A 20,237-nucleotide genomic window follows, 5' to 3' on the forward strand; every position below is an offset into this window, starting at 1 on the left:
ATGCTGAGCTCCAAATTCTTGTCCCACAATTGCAGTTTTATTAGAGTAGTGCTGCTATATTTGAGTAGTACTGTCATTCTAATAAACTGCATGTACATTGTAGGCACCCTCCACCATGAAAAACCTTTTAAACAATGCAAGTGTGAATCAAACCCACAATACTCTTTTAGAAGAAAGGTATTTCTTGGAAATCATTTCAAATATCTGTATCTTGAAATATGTCCAAGAATGCTTTCAGCAAGTGGCAATTAAAGTCTGTGACATGCTTGGCCACATGCTACTGATTTCCTTCATAGTCTCAAATGACCCAGATGGGACTCGAACCCACAATCCTCAGCTCCGAAGGCTGATGCCTTATCCATTAGGCCACTGGGCCACATCCATTAGTCCACTGGGCCACAGGGCCACCGGGCCACATTTCCAAGACAGCTAAATGGGTACTTCTGCACAACAAGTTTTACTAGAGTAGTACTGGTTTTTGATTACCTAGATGTGAGTCAATTGCACAATGCTGAGCTCTAAAGTCTTATCCCACAATTGCAGTTTTATTAGAGTAGTGCTGCTATATTTGAGTAGTACTGTCATTCCAATAAACTGCATGTACATGTAGGCACCCTCCACCACGAAAAACCTTTTAAACAATGCAAGTGTGAATCAAACCCACAATACTCTTTTAGAAGAAAGGTATTTCTTGGAAATCATTTCAAATTTCAAGCTGAAATGACAAATATCTGTATCTTGAAATATGTCCAAGAATGCTTTCAGCAAGTGGCAATTAAAGTCTGTGAAATGCTTGGCCACATGCTACTGATTTCCTTCATAGTCTCAAATGACCCAGATGGAACTCGAACCCACAATCCTCAGCTCCGAAGGCTGATGCCTTATCCATTAGGCCACTGGGCCACATCCATCAGTCCCCTGGGCCACAAAGACACATTTCCAAGATAGCTAAATGGGTACTTCTCCACAAGAAGTTTTACTAGAGTAGTACTGTTGTATTTGAGTAGTACTGTCATTCTAATAAACTGTACATTGTAGGCACCCTCCACCACGAAAAAGCTTTTAAACAATGCAAGTGTGAATCAAACCCAAAATACTCTTTTAGCAGAAAGGTATTTCTTGGAAATCATTTCAAATTTCAAGCTGGAATGACAAATGTCTGTATCTTGAAACATGTCCAAGAATCCTTTCAGCAAATGGCTATTAAAGACTGTGACATGCTTGACCTCATACACATTCTCAGATGACCCAGATGGTACTCGAACCCACAATCCTCACAGGGCCACAATTCCAAGACAGCTAAATGGGTACTTCTGCACAACAAGTTTTACTAGAAAAGTACTGGTTTTTGATTACCTAGATGTGAGTCAATTGCACAATGCTGAGCTCCAAATTCTTGTCCCACAATTGCAGTTTTATTAGAGTAGTGCTGCTATATTTGAGTAGTACTGTCATTCTAATAAACTGCATGTACATTGTAGGCACCCTCCACCACAAAAAAACTTTTAAACAATGCAAGTGTGAATCAAACCCACAATACTCTTTTAGAAGAAAGGTATTTCAAATATCTGTATCTTGAAATATGTCCAAGAATGCTTTCAGCAAGTGGCAATTAAAGTCTGTGACATGCTTGGCCACATGCTACTGATTTCCTTCATAGTCTCAAATGACCCAGATGGGACTCGAACCCACAATCCTCAGCTCCGAAGGCTGATGCCTTATCCATTAGGCCACTGGGCCACATCCATTAGTCCACTGGGCCACAGGGCCACCGGGCCACATTTCCAAGACAGCTAAATGGGTACTTCTGCACAACAAGTTTTACTAGAGTAGTACTGGTTTTTGATTACCTAGATGTGAGTCAATTGCACAATGCTGAGCTCTAAAGTCTTATCCCACAATTGCAGTTTTATTAGAGTAGTGCTGCTATATTTGAGTAGTACTGTCATTCCAATAAACTGCATGTACATGTAGGCACCCTCCACCACGAAAAACCTTTTAAACAATGCAAGTGTGAATCAAACCCACAATACTCTTTTAGAAGAAAGGTATTTCTTGGAAATCATTTCAAATTTCAAGCTGAAATGACAAATATCTGTATCTTGAAATATGTCCAAGAATGCTTTCAGCAAGTGGCAATTAAAGTCTGTGAAATGCTTGGCCACATGCTACTGATTTCCTTCATAGTCTCAAATGACCCAGATGGAACTCGAACCCACAATCCTCAGCTCCGAAGGCTGATGCCTTATCCATTAGGCCACTGGGCCACATCCATCAGTCCCCTGGGCCACAAAGACACATTTCCAAGATAGCTAAATGGGTACTTCTCCACAAGAAGTTTTACTAGAGTAGTACTGTTGTATTTGAGTAGTACTGTCATTCTAATAAACTGTACATTGTAGGCACCCTCCACCACGAAAAAGCTTTTAAACAAAAAGCTAGTCAATGAAAACTATTTTATAACACTTGGCACAAAGCATATTTTTCTTGTTGAAAAAAATCAATTAATTTAAATTTTATTTTTGATCTAAACAAAAATATATAGATTTAATCAAAACAAAAATTCTCATTTAATAAATATGTATTAGAAATTATTTGTTTTCTCCAATTAAATAGATATTGATTTAATAATACAATTATTTCAATTATTTTAATAATAAAATTCTTCTCATTTTTAAAAATACAAGTTAATAGAAATTATTTATTTTAAACAAACAAAAAGATATGGATCCAATAAATCATATTTCCCATTAAGGAACATTAATTAATCTTGTCCAAAATCAAATAAAAAAGACACATAATTTTCATTAAATCGATATTTATTGAATTATTATATACAGTACATTACTTCCACACATCCACAATTTCGTGTCAGATTTTCAACATTTGCGACAGATGGCAAGTCCCTCAGAACCTCTTGACCCTCAAGTATGATTCCAATGTTTGTGGGTATACAGCTTGTGCATCTCTGATGACAAAGATTTCCATGGTTTCTGCTGAAGAGTTTTTTCAGTCTCTTCCTTCTCCAACACCTGGAAAAGAATTTAGGAAGGAGAAAAGAAAAAGAAAAAAAGAATAAGGAATCAATACAGCTTGGGTTTCCCCCCAAATTAGTTTACATAATACTAATACTTCTAACTAATTATAAAATTTACTCCAATTTGTTGTTGACATAAATATAAGTTGCACAAACTTTCCAGCACATGGGACTCTGATTTTAGCTGAAAGTAATTGTTTCTATATTTGAAATTAGCCTACAGACTGTTTTCAGACATATATCTGAACATAGTCTGATGGCTAATTTTGAAGTGGACAGCCATATCTAGCGTTTTCACATCTCTAAAGTAATCTGGCCTTACCAGGAAATCTTTGATGAGGGTCCTCCACTGTTTCTCCCATGTAAAGGATGAGATATTTAAGTGCTCTTTGTAGCGGTGTCAGTATCCTGCATCAAGATAGTACAAATTTGGCATGAGGGTACATTATGGTCAACAAACTTTAGCACAATATACGTTATCAGTTGATATAATAATCATTACAATATATGATTCAATAGTGTGTCAATCCCCAAGCGTGCCGCACAAGCCCTCAAAAGTGAAGCCAAAACGTCTCGATCGCCCCCCGGTGACTGGTCCTAGTATAGGTTATAAGTCCCGCCTCCCCGTGTTATTCAACGGGACGTGAGACCAACTAAACAATTAAATTACACTTCAAATATCTTTTTTCCAAAGGTGGTTTATTTCATTTGCTGTCATTTTTATCACGCTGATGTAAGTTCAAGTGTCCGTTTCAAAAATAAGTTGGCTTTTAGTTAGTTACGTGATGCGGTGGTGTAACGTCATGATTGACAGCTGTGATTGACAGGTTCTCTGAGCGAAGTAGTCACTGAAGCACCAACGGACATTTTTTCGGGATCTTCGGAAGACTGAGGAGATTGTATTTACTATATTTTAACAAGCCTCTTGTCGTACTGCAATCAATTTGTAAAAAAGTGTGCAGAATCCACTCTCCCTGAGTGCATTCTGCGAGATTGAGGGCGGAGCGTTGATTTCGCGGCTTTACTTCCTGCTCACGACTGCGCAGGTCTGGTCCCGAGATCGCTACTGCGCAGACTCAAGTTCCAATATGTCAGCGCCATATCGGGACTCTGGCGGCTTCAGTTCTCATCAATGGAAGAGAGCGAAGGGGCGTCGTCCATCTTTTTTTACAGTCTATGGTCAATCCTATTACTAACGCCACGAAAAAATGTCTGCCCCCCAGTGTCCTCTGGCTAGTACTACACTTTTTTGAAAACCAACTGACATCAACCGATTGGCGCCAATGCAGCAATACTTCCATAAATAAAACGCATACAATCCATAAATAAATGACCATTGTGAGTGTCGACAGTCATAAGTTTTAGTTAACGTTACCATTAATCACAAGTGAACGCCAGTCCTTTTACATGTAAGTTAACGTTAGCTCCTTAGTTGTTGATCAGGTTTCTACGGTTTTAACCAGAGAACGTCATTCTTATGACGCTGCATCGAGATAACGTTATGTTCAATGATTAAACGTTCACGTTAATTACCATTGTAAAATCAAAATAAGCCAGGGGTAAACGTATATGTTCCCTTTTGCAATCGGTCAGGAATTGATTAACGTCGACACATTAACGTTAACTTGCCTAGTGTAAAATAAGCTAGCTAACACATTTTTAAACTAATGTAAGTTACATAACGATATCTACCAGATAAATTCGGCAGAGCAAAATGTCTTGTACAGGCTACTAAATATACAACAGCACATTTAAATGGTTGTTTGTTTCACTTACTTCAGTTTATCCGCGATGAAATCTGATTCTCTCTGGAGCAGCAAAGTGATCCACGGAACGTGGAAGAGCGGTTACATCGGTCTGCTGACTGGTCGTGGTCGTCGAGAAGATTTGTGTTTAATGCCCATGCGCAATCCTGTGTGTAACCTTGAAATTGTACATTCGTCGAAACAAATATTTCTTATTTGAGCTCTTAATGAAAAATATTTATATTTAACTATGTTTTGAACGAAAAAAATATTATTTGAAAAGTAAAACAAATAATGGTAAACTGAATTGAAAGACAAATTATTAATTGGATGAAATACTGCTTGAAAACCTTTTTACAGTGTAGAGTAGTACTGTTGTATTTGAGTAGTACTGTCATTCTAATAAACTGTACATTGTAGGCACCCTCCACCACGAAAAACTTTTAAACAATGCAAGTGTGAATCAAACCCAAAATACTCTTTTAGCAGAAAGGTATTTCTTGGAAATCATTTCAAATTTCAAGCTGGAATGACAAATGTCTGTATCTTGAAATATGTCCAAGAATCCTTTCAGCAAATGGCTATTAAAGACTGTGACATGCTTGACCTCATACACATTCTCAGATGACCCAGATGGTACTCGAACCCACAATCCTCACAGGGCCACAATTCCAAGACAGCTAAATGGGTACTTCTGCACAACAAGTTTTACTAGAAAAGTACTGGTTTTTGATTACCTAGATGTGAGTCAATTGCACAATGCTGAGCTCCAAATTCTTGTCCCACAATTGCAGTTTTATTAGAGTAGTGCTGCTATATTTGAGTAGTACTGTCATTCTAATAAACTGCATGTACATTGTAGGCACCCTCCACCATGAAAAACCTTTTAAACAATGCAAGTGTGAATCAAACCCACAATACTCTTTTAGAAGAAAGGTATTTCTTGGAAATCATTTCAAATATCTGTATCTTGAAATATGTCCAAGAATGCTTTCAGCAAGTGGCAATTAAAGTCTGTGACATGCTTGGCCACATGCTACTGATTTCCTTCATAGTCTCAAATGACCCAGATGGGACTCGAACCCACAATCCTCAGCTCCGAAGGCTGATGCCTTATCCATTAGGCCACTGGGCCACATCCATTAGTCCACTGGGCCACAGGGCCACCGGGCCACATTTCCAAGACAGCTAAATGGGTACTTCTGCACAACAAGTTTTACTAGAGTAGTACTGGTTTTTGATTACCTAGATGTGAGTCAATTGCACAATGCTGAGCTCTAAAGTCTTATCCCACAATTGCAGTTTTATTAGAGTAGTGCTGCTATATTTGAGTAGTACTGTCATTCCAATAAACTGCATGTACATGTAGGCACCCTCCACCACGAAAAACCTTTTAAACAATGCAAGTGTGAATCAAACCCACAATACTCTTTTAGAAGAAAGGTATTTCTTGGAAATCATTTCAAATTTCAAGCTGAAATGACAAATATCTGTATCTTGAAATATGTCCAAGAATGCTTTCAGCAAGTGGCAATTAAAGTCTGTGAAATGCTTGGCCACATGCTACTGATTTCCTTCATAGTCTCAAATGACCCAGATGGAACTCGAACCCACAATCCTCAGCTCCGAAGGCTGATGCCTTATCCATTAGGCCACTGGGCCACATCCATCAGTCCCCTGGGCCACAAAGACACATTTCCAAGATAGCTAAATGGGTACTTCTCCACAAGAAGTTTTACTAGAGTAGTACTGTTGTATTTGAGTAGTACTGTCATTCTAATAAACTGTACATTGTAGGCACCCTCCACCACGAAAAAGCTTTTAAACAATGCAAGTGTGAATCAAACCCAAAATACTCTTTTAGCAGAAAGGTATTTCTTGGAAATCATTTCAAATTTCAAGCTGGAATGACAAATGTCTGTATCTTGAAACATGTCCAAGAATCCTTTCAGCAAATGGCTATTAAAGACTGTGACATGCTTGACCTCATACACATTCTCAGATGACCCAGATGGTACTCGAACCCACAATCCTCACAGGGCCACAATTCCAAGACAGCTAAATGGGTACTTCTGCACAACAAGTTTTACTAGAAAAGTACTGGTTTTTGATTACCTAGATGTGAGTCAATTGCACAATGCTGAGCTCCAAATTCTTGTCCCACAATTGCAGTTTTATTAGAGTAGTGCTGCTATATTTGAGTAGTACTGTCATTCTAATAAACTGCATGTACATTGTAGGCACCCTCCACCATGAAAAACCTTTTAAACAATGCAAGTGTGAATCAAACCCACAATACTCTTTTAGAAGAAAGGTATTTCTTGGAAATCATTTCAAATATCTGTATCTTGAAATATGTCCAAGAATGCTTTCAGCAAGTGGCAATTAAAGTCTGTGACATGCTTGGCCACATGCTACTGATTTCCTTCATAGTCTCAAATGACCCAGATGGGACTCGAACCCACAATCCTCAGCTCCGAAGGCTGATGCCTTATCCATTAGGCCACTGGGCCACATCCATTAGTCCACTGGGCCACAGGGCCACCGGGCCACATTTCCAAGACAGCTAAATGGGTACTTCTGCACAACAAGTTTTACTAGAGTAGTACTGGTTTTTGATTACCTAGATGTGAGTCAATTGCACAATGCTGAGCTCTAAAGTCTTATCCCACAATTGCAGTTTTATTAGAGTAGTGCTGCTATATTTGAGTAGTACTGTCATTCCAATAAACTGCATGTACATGTAGGCACCCTCCACCACGAAAAACCTTTTAAACAATGCAAGTGTGAATCAAACCCACAATACTCTTTTAGAAGAAAGGTATTTCTTGGAAATCATTTCAAATTTCAAGCTGAAATGACAAATATCTGTATCTTGAAATATGTCCAAGAATGCTTTCAGCAAGTGGCAATTAAAGTCTGTGAAATGCTTGGCCACATGCTACTGATTTCCTTCATAGTCTCAAATGACCCAGATGGAACTCGAACCCACAATCCTCAGCTCCGAAGGCTGATGCCTTATCCATTAGGCCACTGGGCCACATCCATCAGTCCCCTGGGCCACAAAGACACATTTCCAAGATAGCTAAATGGGTACTTCTCCACAAGAAGTTTTACTAGAGTAGTACTGTTGTATTTGAGTAGTACTGTCATTCTAATAAACTGTACATTGTAGGCACCCTCCACCACGAAAAAGCTTTTAAACAATGCAAGTGTGAATCAAACCCAAAATACTCTTTTAGCAGAAAGGTATTTCTTGGAAATCATTTCAAATTTCAAGCTGGAATGACAAATGTCTGTATCTTGAAACATGTCCAAGAATCCTTTCAGCAAATGGCTATTAAAGACTGTGACATGCTTGACCTCATACACATTCTCAGATGACCCAGATGGTACTCGAACCCACAATCCTCACAGGGCCACAATTCCAAGACAGCTAAATGGGTACTTCTGCACAACAAGTTTTACTAGAAAAGTACTGGTTTTTGATTACCTAGATGTGAGTCAATTGCACAATGCTGAGCTCCAAATTCTTGTCCCACAATTGCAGTTTTATTAGAGTAGTGCTGCTATATTTGAGTAGTACTGTCATTCTAATAAACTGCATGTACATTGTAGGCACCCTCCACCACAAAAAAACTTTTAAACAATGCAAGTGTGAATCAAACCCACAATACTCTTTTAGAAGAAAGGTATTTCAAATATCTGTATCTTGAAATATGTCCAAGAATGCTTTCAGCAAGTGGCAATTAAAGTCTGTGACATGCTTGGCCACATGCTACTGATTTCCTTCATAGTCTCAAATGACCCAGATGGGACTCGAACCCACAATCCTCAGCTCCGAAGGCTGATGCCTTATCCATTAGGCCACTGGGCCACATCCATTAGTCCACTGGGCCACAGGGCCACCGGGCCACATTTCCAAGACAGCTAAATGGGTACTTCTGCACAACAAGTTTTACTAGAGTAGTACTGGTTTTTGATTACCTAGATGTGAGTCAATTGCACAATGCTGAGCTCTAAAGTCTTATCCCACAATTGCAGTTTTATTAGAGTAGTGCTGCTATATTTGAGTAGTACTGTCATTCCAATAAACTGCATGTACATGTAGGCACCCTCCACCACGAAAAACCTTTTAAACAATGCAAGTGTGAATCAAACCCACAATACTCTTTTAGAAGAAAGGTATTTCTTGGAAATCATTTCAAATTTCAAGCTGAAATGACAAATATCTGTATCTTGAAATATGTCCAAGAATGCTTTCAGCAAGTGGCAATTAAAGTCTGTGAAATGCTTGGCCACATGCTACTGATTTCCTTCATAGTCTCAAATGACCCAGATGGAACTCGAACCCACAATCCTCAGCTCCGAAGGCTGATGCCTTATCCATTAGGCCACTGGGCCACATCCATCAGTCCCCTGGGCCACAAAGACACATTTCCAAGATAGCTAAATGGGTACTTCTCCACAAGAAGTTTTACTAGAGTAGTACTGTTGTATTTGAGTAGTACTGTCATTCTAATAAACTGTACATTGTAGGCACCCTCCACCACGAAAAAGCTTTTAAACAAAAAGCTAGTCAATGAAAACTATTTTATAACACTTGGCACAAAGCATATTTTTCTTGTTGAAAAAAATCAATTAATTTAAATTTTATTTTTGATCTAAACAAAAATATATAGATTTAATCAAAACAAAAATTCTCATTTAATAAATATGTATTAGAAATTATTTGTTTTCTCCAATTAAATAGATATTGATTTAATAATACAATTATTTCAATTATTTTAATAATAAAATTCTTCTCATTTTTAAAAATACAAGTTAATAGAAATTATTTATTTTAAACAAACAAAAAGATATGGATCCAATAAATCATATTTCCCATTAAGGAACATTAATTAATCTTGTCCAAAATCAAATAAAAAAGACACATAATTTTCATTAAATCGATATTTATTGAATTATTATATACAGTACATTACTTCCACACATCCACAATTTCGTGTCAGATTTTCAACATTTGCGACAGATGGCAAGTCCCTCAGAACCTCTTGACCCTCAAGTATGATTCCAATGTTTGTGGGTATACAGCTTGTGCATCTCTGATGACAAAGATTTCCATGGTTTCTGCTGAAGAGTTTTTTCAGTCTCTTCCTTCTCCAACACCTGGAAAAGAATTTAGGAAGGAGAAAAGAAAAAGAAAAAAAGAATAAGGAATCAATACAGCTTGGGTTTCCCCCCAAATTAGTTTACATAATACTAATACTTCTAACTAATTATAAAATTTACTCCAATTTGTTGTTGACATAAATATAAGTTGCACAAACTTTCCAGCACATGGGACTCTGATTTTAGCTGAAAGTAATTGTTTCTATATTTGAAATTAGCCTACAGACTGTTTTCAGACATATATCTGAACATAGTCTGATGGCTAATTTTGAAGTGGACAGCCATATCTAGCGTTTTCACATCTCTAAAGTAATCTGGCCTTACCAGGAAATCTTTGATGAGGGTCCTCCACTGTTTCTCCCATGTAAAGGATGAGATATTTAAGTGCTCTTTGTAGCGGTGTCAGTATCCTGCATCAAGATAGTACAAATTTGGCATGAGGGTACATTATGGTCAACAAACTTTAGCACAATATACGTTATCAGTTGATATAATAATCATTACAATATATGATTCAATAGTGTGTCAATCCCCAAGCGTGCCGCACAAGCCCTCAAAAGTGAAGCCAAAACGTCTCGATCGCCCCCCGGTGACTGGTCCTAGTATAGGTTATAAGTCCCGCCTCCCCGTGTTATTCAACGGGACGTGAGACCAACTAAACAATTAAATTACACTTCAAATATCTTTTTTCCAAAGGTGGTTTATTTCATTTGCTGTCATTTTTATCACGCTGATGTAAGTTCAAGTGTCCGTTTCAAAAATAAGTTGGCTTTTAGTTAGTTACGTGATGCGGTGGTGTAACGTCATGATTGACAGCTGTGATTGACAGGTTCTCTGAGCGAAGTAGTCACTGAAGCACCAACGGACATTTTTTCGGGATCTTCGGAAGACTGAGGAGATTGTATTTACTATATTTTAACAAGCCTCTTGTCGTACTGCAATCAATTTGTAAAAAAGTGTGCAGAATCCACTCTCCCTGAGTGCATTCTGCGAGATTGAGGGCGGAGCGTTGATTTCGCGGCTTTACTTCCTGCTCACGACTGCGCAGGTCTGGTCCCGAGATCGCTACTGCGCAGACTCAAGTTCCAATATGTCAGCGCCATATCGGGACTCTGGCGGCTTCAGTTCTCATCAATGGAAGAGAGCGAAGGGGCGTCGTCCATCTTTTTTTACAGTCTATGGTCAATCCTATTACTAACGCCACGAAAAAATGTCTGCCCCCCAGTGTCCTCTGGCTAGTACTACACTTTTTTGAAAACCAACTGACATCAACCGATTGGCGCCAATGCAGCAATACTTCCATAAATAAAACGCATACAATCCATAAATAAATGACCATTGTGAGTGTCGACAGTCATAAGTTTTAGTTAACGTTACCATTAATCACAAGTGAACGCCAGTCCTTTTACATGTAAGTTAACGTTAGCTCCTTAGTTGTTGATCAGGTTTCTACGGTTTTAACCAGAGAACGTCATTCTTATGACGCTGCATCGAGATAACGTTATGTTCAATGATTAAACGTTCACGTTAATTACCATTGTAAAATCAAAATAAGCCAGGGGTAAACGTATATGTTCCCTTTTGCAATCGGTCAGGAATTGATTAACGTCGACACATTAACGTTAACTTGCCTAGTGTAAAATAAGCTAGCTAACACATTTTTAAACTAATGTAAGTTACATAACGATATCTACCAGATAAATTCGGCAGAGCAAAATGTCTTGTACAGGCTACTAAATATACAACAGCACATTTAAATGGTTGTTTGTTTCACTTACTTCAGTTTATCCGCGATGAAATCTGATTCTCTCTGGAGCAGCAAAGTGATCCACGGAACGTGGAAGAGCGGTTACATCGGTCTGCTGACTGGTCGTGGTCGTCGAGAAGATTTGTGTTTAATGCCCATGCGCAATCCTGTGTGTAACCTTGAAATTGTACATTCGTCGAAACAAATATTTCTTATTTGAGCTCTTAATGAAAAATATTTATATTTAACTATGTTTTGAACGAAAAAAATATTATTTGAAAAGTAAAACAAATAATGGTAAACTGAATTGAAAGACAAATTATTAATTGGATGAAATACTGCTTGAAAACCTTTTTACAGTGTAGAGTAGTACTGTTGTATTTGAGTAGTACTGTCATTCTAATAAACTGTACATTGTAGGCACCCTCCACCACGAAAAACTTTTAAACAATGCAAGTGTGAATCAAACCCAAAATACTCTTTTAGCAGAAAGGTATTTCTTGGAAATCATTTCAAATTTCAAGCTGGAATGACAAATGTCTGTATCTTGAAATATGTCCAAGAATCCTTTCAGCAAATGGCTATTAAAGACTGTGACATGCTTGACCTCATACACATTCTCAGATGACCCAGATGGTACTCGAACCCACAATCCTCACAGGGCCACAATTCCAAGACAGCTAAATGGGTACTTCTGCACAACAAGTTTTACTAGAAAAGTACTGGTTTTTGATTACCTAGATGTGAGTCAATTGCACAATGCTGAGCTCCAAATTCTTGTCCCACAATTGCAGTTTTATTAGAGTAGTGCTGCTATATTTGAGTAGTACTGCTGACATAGAATGACATTCTAATAAACTGCATGTACATTGTAGGCACCCTCCACCACGAAAAACCTTTTAAACAATGCAAGTGTGAATCAAACCCACAATACTCTTTTAGGAGAAAGGTATTTCTTGGAAATCATTTCAAATATCTGTATCTTGAAATATGTCCAAGAATGCTTTCAGCAAGTGGCAATTAAAGTCTGTGACATGCTTGGCCACATGCTACTGATTTCCTTCATAGTCTCAAATGACCCAGATGGGACTCGAACCCACAATCCTCAGCTCCGAAGGCTGATGCCTTATCCATTAGGCCACTGGGCCACATCCATTAGTCCACTGGGCCACAGGGCCACCGGGCCACATTTCCAAGACAGCTAAATGGGTACTTCTGCACAACAAGTTTTACTAGAGTAGTACTGGTTTTTGATTACCTAGATGTGAGTCAATTGCACAATGCTGAGCTCTAAAGTCTTATCCCACAATTGCAGTTTTATTAGAGTAGTGCTGCTATATTTGAGTAGTACTGTCATTCCAATAAACTGCATGTACATGTAGGCACCCTCCACCACGAAAAACCTTTTAAACAATGCAAGTGTGAATCAAACCCACAATACTCTTTTAGAAGAAAGGTATTTCTTGGAAATCATTTCAAATTTCAAGCTGAAATGACAAATATCTGTATCTTGAAATATGTCCAAGAATGCTTTCAGCAAGTGGCAATTAAAGTCTGTGAAATGCTTGGCCACATGCTACTGATTTCCTTCACAGTCTCAAATGACCCAGATGGGACTCGAACCCACAATCCTCAGCTCCGAAGGCTGATGCCTTATCCATTAGGCCACTGGGCCACATCCATCAGTCCCCTGGGCCACAAAGACACATTTCCAAGATAGCTAAATGGGTACTTCTCCACAAGAAGTTTTACTAGAGTAGTACTGTTGTATTTGAGTAGTACTGTCATTCTAATAAACTGTACATTGTAGGCACCCTCCACCACGAAAAACTTTTAAACAATGCAAGTGTGAATCAAACCCAAAATACTCTTTTAGCAGAAAGGTATTTCTTGGAAATCATTTCAAATTTCAAGCTGGAATGACAAATGTCTGTATCTTGAAATATGTCCAAGAATCCTTTCAGCAAATGGCTATTAAAGACTGTGACATGCTTGACCTCATACACATTCTCAGATGACCCAGATGGTACTCGAACCCACAATCCTCACGGGGCCACAATTCCAAGACAGCTAAATGGGTACTTCTGCACAACAAGTTTTACTAGAAAAGTACTGGTTTTTGATTACCTAGATGTGAGTCAATTGCACAATGCTGAGCTCCAAATTCTTGTCCCACAATTGCAGTTTTATTAGAGTAGTGCTGCTATATTTGAGTAGTACTGCTGACATAGAATGACATTCTAATAAACTGCATGTACATTGTAGGCACCCTCCACCACGAAAAACCTTTTAAACAATGCAAGTGTGAATCAAACCCACAATACTCTTTTAGAAGAAAGGTATTTCTTGGAAATCATTTCAAATATCTGTATCTTGAAATATGTCCAAGAATGCTTTCAGCAAGTGGCAATTAAAGTCTGTGACATGCTTGGCCACATGCTACTGATTTCCTTCACAGTCTCAAATGACCCAGATGGGACTCGAACCCACAATCCTCAGCTCCGAAGGCTGATGCCTTATCCATTAGGCCACTGGGCCACATCCGTCAGTCCCCTGGGCCACAAAGACACATTTCCAAGATAGCTAAATGGGTACTTCTGCACAAGAAGTTTTACTAGAGTAGTACTGTTGTATTTGAGTAGTACTGTCATTCTAATAAACTGTACATTGTAGGCACCCTCTACCACGAAAAAGCTTTTAAACAATGCAAGTGTGAATCAAACCCAAAATACTCTTTTAGCAGAAAGGTATTTCTTGGAAATCATTTCAAATTTCAAGCTGGAATGACAAATGTCTGTATCTTGAAACATGTCCAAGAATCCTTTCAGCAAATGGCTATTAAAGACTGTGACATGCTTGACCTCATACACATTCTCAGATGACCCAGATGGTACTCGAACCCACAATCCTCACAGGGCCACAATTCCAAGAAAGCTAAATGGGTACTTCTGCACAACAAGTTTTACTAGAAAAGTACTGGTTTTTGATTACCTAGATGTGAGTCAATTGCACAATGCTGAGCTCCAAATTCTTGTCCCACAATTGCAGTTTTATTAGAGTAGTGCTGCTATATTTGAGTAGTACTGTCATTCTAATAAACTGCATGTACATTGTAGGCACCCTCCACCACGAAAAACCTTTTAAACAATGCAAGTGTGAATCAAACCCACAATACTCTTTTAGAAGAAAGGTATTTCAAATATCTGTATCTTGAAATATGTCCAAGAATGCTTTCAGCAAGTGGCAATTAAAGTCTGTGAAATGCTTGGCCACATGCTACTGATTTCCTTCACAGTCTCAAATGACCCAGATGGGACTCGAACCCACAATCCTCAGCTCCGAAGGCTGATGCCTTATCCATTAGGCCACTGGGCCACATCCATCAGTCCCCTGGGCCACAAAGACACATTTCCAAGATAGCTAAATGGGTACTTCTGCACAAGAAGTTTTACTAGAGTAGTACTGTTGTATTTGAGTAGTACTGTCATTCTAATAAACTGTACATTGTAGGCACCCTCCACCACGAAAAAGCTTTTAAACAATGCAAGTGTGAATCAAACCCAAAATACTCTTTTAGCAGAAAGGTATTTCTTGGAAATCATTTCAAATTTCAAGCTGGAATGACAAATGTCTGTATCTTGAAACATGTCCAAGAATCCTTTCAGCAAATGGCTATTAAAGACTGTGACATGCTTGACCTCATACACATTCTCAGATGACCCAGATGGTACTCGAACCCACAATCCTCACAGGGCCACAATTCCAAGACAGCTAAATGGGTACTTCTGCACAACAAGTTTTACTAGAAAAGTACTGGTTTTTGATTACCTAGATGTGAGTCAATTGCACAATGCTGAGCTCCAAATTCTTGTCCCACAATTGCAGTTTTATTAGAGTAGTGCTGCTATATTTGAGTAGTACTGCTGACATAGAATGACATTCTAATAAACTACATGTACATTGTAGGCACCCTCCACCACGAAAAACCTTTTAAACAATGCAAGTGTGAATCAAACCCACAATACTCTTTTAGGAGAAAGGTATTTCTTGGAAATCATTTCAAATATCTGTATCTTGAAATATGTCCAAGAATGCTTTCAGCAAGTGGCAATTAAAGTCTGTGACATGCTTGGCCACATGCTACTGATTTCCTTCATAGTCTCAAATGACCCAGATGGGACTCGAACCCACAATCCTCAGCTCCGAAGGCTGATGCCTTATCCATTAGGCCACTGGGCCACATCCATTAGTCCACTGGGCCACAGGGCCACCGGGCCACATTTCCAAGACAGCTGAATGGGTACTTCTGCACAACAAGTTTTACTAGAGTAGTACTGGTTTTTGATTACCTAGATGTGAGTCAATTGCACAATGCTGAGCTCTAAAGTCTTATCCCACAATTGCAGTTTTATTAGAGTAGTGCTGCTATATTTGAGTAGTACTGTCATTCCAATAAACTGCATGTACATTGTAGGCACCCTCCACCACGAAAAACCTTTTAAACAATGCAAGTGTGAATCAAACCCACAATACTCTTTTAGAAGAAAGGTATTTCTTGGAAATCATTTCAAATTTCAAGCTGAAATGACAAATATCTGTATCTTGAAATATGTCCAAGAATGCTTTCAGCAAGTGGCAATTAAAGTCTGTGAAATGCTTGGCCACATGCTACTGATTTCCTTCACAGTCTCAAATGACCCAGATGGGACTCGAACCCACAATCCTCAGCTCCGAAGGCTGATGCCTTATCCATTAGGCCACTGGGCCACATCCGTCAGTCCCCTGGGCCACAAAGACACATTTCCAAGATAGCTAAATGGGTACTTCTGCACAAGAAGTTTTACTAGAGTAGTACTGTTGTATTTGAGTAGTACTGTCATTCTAATAAACTGTACATTGTAGGCACCCTCCACCACGAAAAAGCTTTTAAACAATGCAAGTGTGAATCAAACCCAAAATACTCTTTTAGCAGAAAGGTATTTCTTGGAAATCATTTCAAATTTCAAGCTGGAATGACAAATGTCTGTATCTTGAAACATGTCCAAGAATCCTTTCAGCAAATGGCTATTAAAGACTGTGACATGCTTGACCTCATACACATTCTCAGATGACCCAGATGGTACTCGAACCCACAATCCTCACAGGGCCACAATTCCAAGACAGCTAAATGGGTACTTCTGCACAACAAGTTTTACTAGAAAAGTACTGGTTTTTGATTACCTAGATGTGAGTCAATTGCACAATGCTGAGCTCCAAATTCTTGTCCCACAATTGCAGTTTTATTAGAGTAGTGCTGCTATATTTGAGTAGTACTGTCATTCTAATAAACTGCATGTACATTGTAGGCACCCTCCACCACGAAAAACCTTTTAAACAATGCAAGTGTGAATCAAACCCACAATACTCTTTTAGAAGAAAGGTATTTCAAATATCTGTATCTTGAAATATGTCCAAGAATGCTTTCAGCAAGTGGCAATTAAAGTCTGTGAAATGCTTGGCCAGATGCTACTGATTTCCTTCATAGTCTCAAATGACCCAGACGGGACTCGAACCCACAATCCTCAGCTCCGAAGGCTGATGCCTTATCCATTAGGCCACTGGGCCACATCCATTAGTCCACTGGGCCACAGGGCCACCGGGCCACATTTCCAAGACAGCTAAATGGGTACTTCTGCACAACAAGTTTTACTAGAGTAGTACTGGTTTTTGATTACCTAGATGTGAGTCAATTGCACAATGCTGAGCTCTAAAGTCTTATCCCACAATTGCAGTTTTATTAGAGTAGTGCTGCTATATTTGAGTAGTACTGTCATTCCAATAAACTGCATGTACATGTAGGCACCCTCCACCACGAAAAACCTTTTAAACAATGCAAGTGTGAATCAAACCCACAATACTCTTTTAGAAGAAAGGTATTTCTTGGAAATCATTTCAAATTTCAAGCTGAAATGACAAATATCTGTATCTTGAAATATGTCCAAGAATGCTTTCAGCAAGTGGCAATTAAAGTCTGTGAAATGCTTGGCCACATGCTACTGATTTCCTTCACAGTCTCAAATGACCCAGATGGGACTCGAACCCACAATCCTCAGCTCCGAAGGCTGATGCCTTATCCATTAGGCCACTGGGCCACATCCATCAGTCCCCTGGGCCACAAAGACACATTTCCAAGATAGCTAAATGGGTACTTCTGCACAAGAAGTTTTACTAGAGTAGTACTGTTGTATTTGAGTAGTACTGTCATTCTAATAAACTGTACATTGTAGGCACCCTCCACCACGAAAAAGCTTTTAAACAATGCAAGTGTGAATCAAACCCAAAATACTCTTTTAGCAGAAAGGTATTTCTTGGAAATCATTTCAAATTTCAAGCTGGAATGACAAATGTCTGTATCTTGAAACATGTCCAAGAATCCTTTCAGCAAATGGCTATTAAAGACTGTGACATGCTTGACCTCATACACATTCTCAGATGACCCAGATGGTACTCGAACCCACAATCCTCACAGGGCCACAATTCCAAGACAGCTAAATGGGTACTTCTGCACAACAAGTTTTACTAGAAAAGTACTGGTTTTTGATTACCTAGATGTGAGTCAATTGCACAATGCTGAGCTCCAAATTCTTGTCCCACAATTGCAGTTTTATTAGAGTAGTGCTGCTATATTTGAGTAGTACTGCTGACATAGAATGACATTCTAATAAACTACATGTACATTGTAGGCACCCTCCACCACGAAAAACCTTTTAAACAATGCAAGTGTGAATCAAACCCACAATACTCTTTTAGGAGAAAGGTATTTCTTGGAAATCATTTCAAATTTCAAGCTGAAATGACAAATATCTGTATCTTGAAATATGTCCAAGAATGCTTTCAGCAAGTGGCAATTAAAGTCTGTGAAATGCTTGGCCACATGCTACTGATTTCCTTCACAGTCTCAAATGACCCAGATGGGACTCGAACCCACAATCCTCAGCTCCGAAGGCTGATGCCTTATCCATTAGGCCACTGGGCCACATCCATCAGTCCCCTGGGCCACAAAGACACATTTCCAAGATAGCTAAATGGGTACTTCTCCACAAGAAGTTTTACTAGAGTAGTACTGTTGTATTTGAGTAGTACTGTCATTCTAATAAACTGTACATTGTAGGCACCCTCCACCACGAAAAACTTTTAAACAATGCAAGTGTGAATCAAACCCAAAATACTCTTTTAGCAGAAAGGTATTTCTTGGAAATCATTTCAAATTTCAAGCTGGAATGACAACTGTCTGTATCTTGAAATATGTCCAAGAATCCTTTCAGCAAATGGCTATTAAAGACTGTGACATGCTTGACCTCATACACATTCTCAGATGACCCAGATGGTACTCGAACCCACAATCCTCACAGGGCCACAATTCCAAGACAGCTAAATGGGTACTTCTGCACAACAAGTTTTACTAGAAAAGTACTGGTTTTTGATTACCTAGATGTGAGTCAATTGCACAATGCTGAGCTCCAAATTCTTGTCCCACAATTGCAGTTTTATTAGAGTAGTGCTGCTATATTTGAGTAGTACTGTCATTCTAATAAACTGCATGTACATTGTAGGCACCCTCCACCACAAAAAAACTTTTAAACAATGCAAGTGTGAATCAAACCCACAATACTCTTTTAGAAGAAAGGTATTTCAAATATCTGTATCTTGAAATATGTCCAAGAATGCTTTCAGCAAGTGGCAATTAAAGTCTGTGACATGCTTGGCCACATGCTACTGATTTCCTTCATAGTCTCAAATGACCCAGACGGGACTCGAACCCACAATCCTCAGCTCCGAAGGCTGATGCCTTATCCATTAGGTCACTGGGCCACATCCATTAGTCCACTGGGCCACAGGGCCACCGGGCCACATTTCCAAGACAGCTAAATGGGTACTTCTGCCCAACAAGTTTTACTAGAGTAGTACTGGTTTTTGATTACCTAGATGTGAGTCAATTGCACAATGCTGAGCTCTAAAGTCTTATCCCACAATTGCAGTTTTATTAGAGTAGTGCTGCTATATTTGAGTAGTACTGTCATTCCAATAAACTGCATGTACATGTAGGCACCCTCCACCACTGGGCCACATCTTAGGCCACTGGGCCACATCCATTAGTCCACTGGGCCACAAGGACACATTTCCAAGATAGCTAAATGGGTACTTCTGCACAAGACGTTTTACTAGAGTAGTACTGTTGAATTTGAGTAGTACTGTCATTGTAATAAACTGTACATTGTAGGCACCTTCCACCACAAAAAAAGCTTTTAAACAATGCAAGTGTGAATCAAACCCACAATACTCTTTTAGCAGAAAGATATTTCTTGGAAATAATTTCAAAGTTCAAGCTGAAATGACAAATATCTGTATCTTGAAATATGTCCAAGAATGCTTTCAGCAAGTGGCAATTAAAGTCTGTGACATGCTTGGCCACATGCTACTGATTTCCTTCATAGTCTCAAATGACCCAGATGGGACTCGAACCCACAATCCAGAGCTCCGAAGGTGATGCCACATC

The 20,237-nt window shown here is 38.9% G+C and overlaps 2 long non-coding RNA genes across 2 annotated transcripts; both read right to left on the minus strand.

Annotated features, from left to right (window-relative positions):
• Positions 1-2,873: 2,873 nt before the first annotated feature.
• Positions 2,874-5,082, minus strand: LOC311294488. The gene is made up of 3 exons (XR_014628063.1): positions 4,814-5,082; positions 3,360-3,445; positions 2,874-3,032 (listed from the first exon to the last, which is right to left on the minus strand). It is a non-coding gene; the product is annotated as an uncharacterized lncRNA (long non-coding RNA).
• Positions 5,083-9,795: 4,713 nt separating this feature from the next.
• Positions 9,796-12,001, minus strand: LOC311293986. Its single transcript, XR_014627988.1, has 3 exons — positions 11,733-12,001; positions 10,279-10,364; positions 9,796-9,951 (listed from the first exon to the last, which is right to left on the minus strand). It is a non-coding gene; the product is annotated as an uncharacterized lncRNA (long non-coding RNA).
• Positions 12,002-20,237: the final 8,236 nt, after the last annotated feature.

This window comes from Rutilus rutilus (assembly GCF_951802725.1).
Source record: "Rutilus rutilus genome assembly, chromosome: 7".
Taxonomy (NCBI): domain Eukaryota; kingdom Metazoa; phylum Chordata; class Actinopteri; order Cypriniformes; family Leuciscidae; genus Rutilus; species Rutilus rutilus.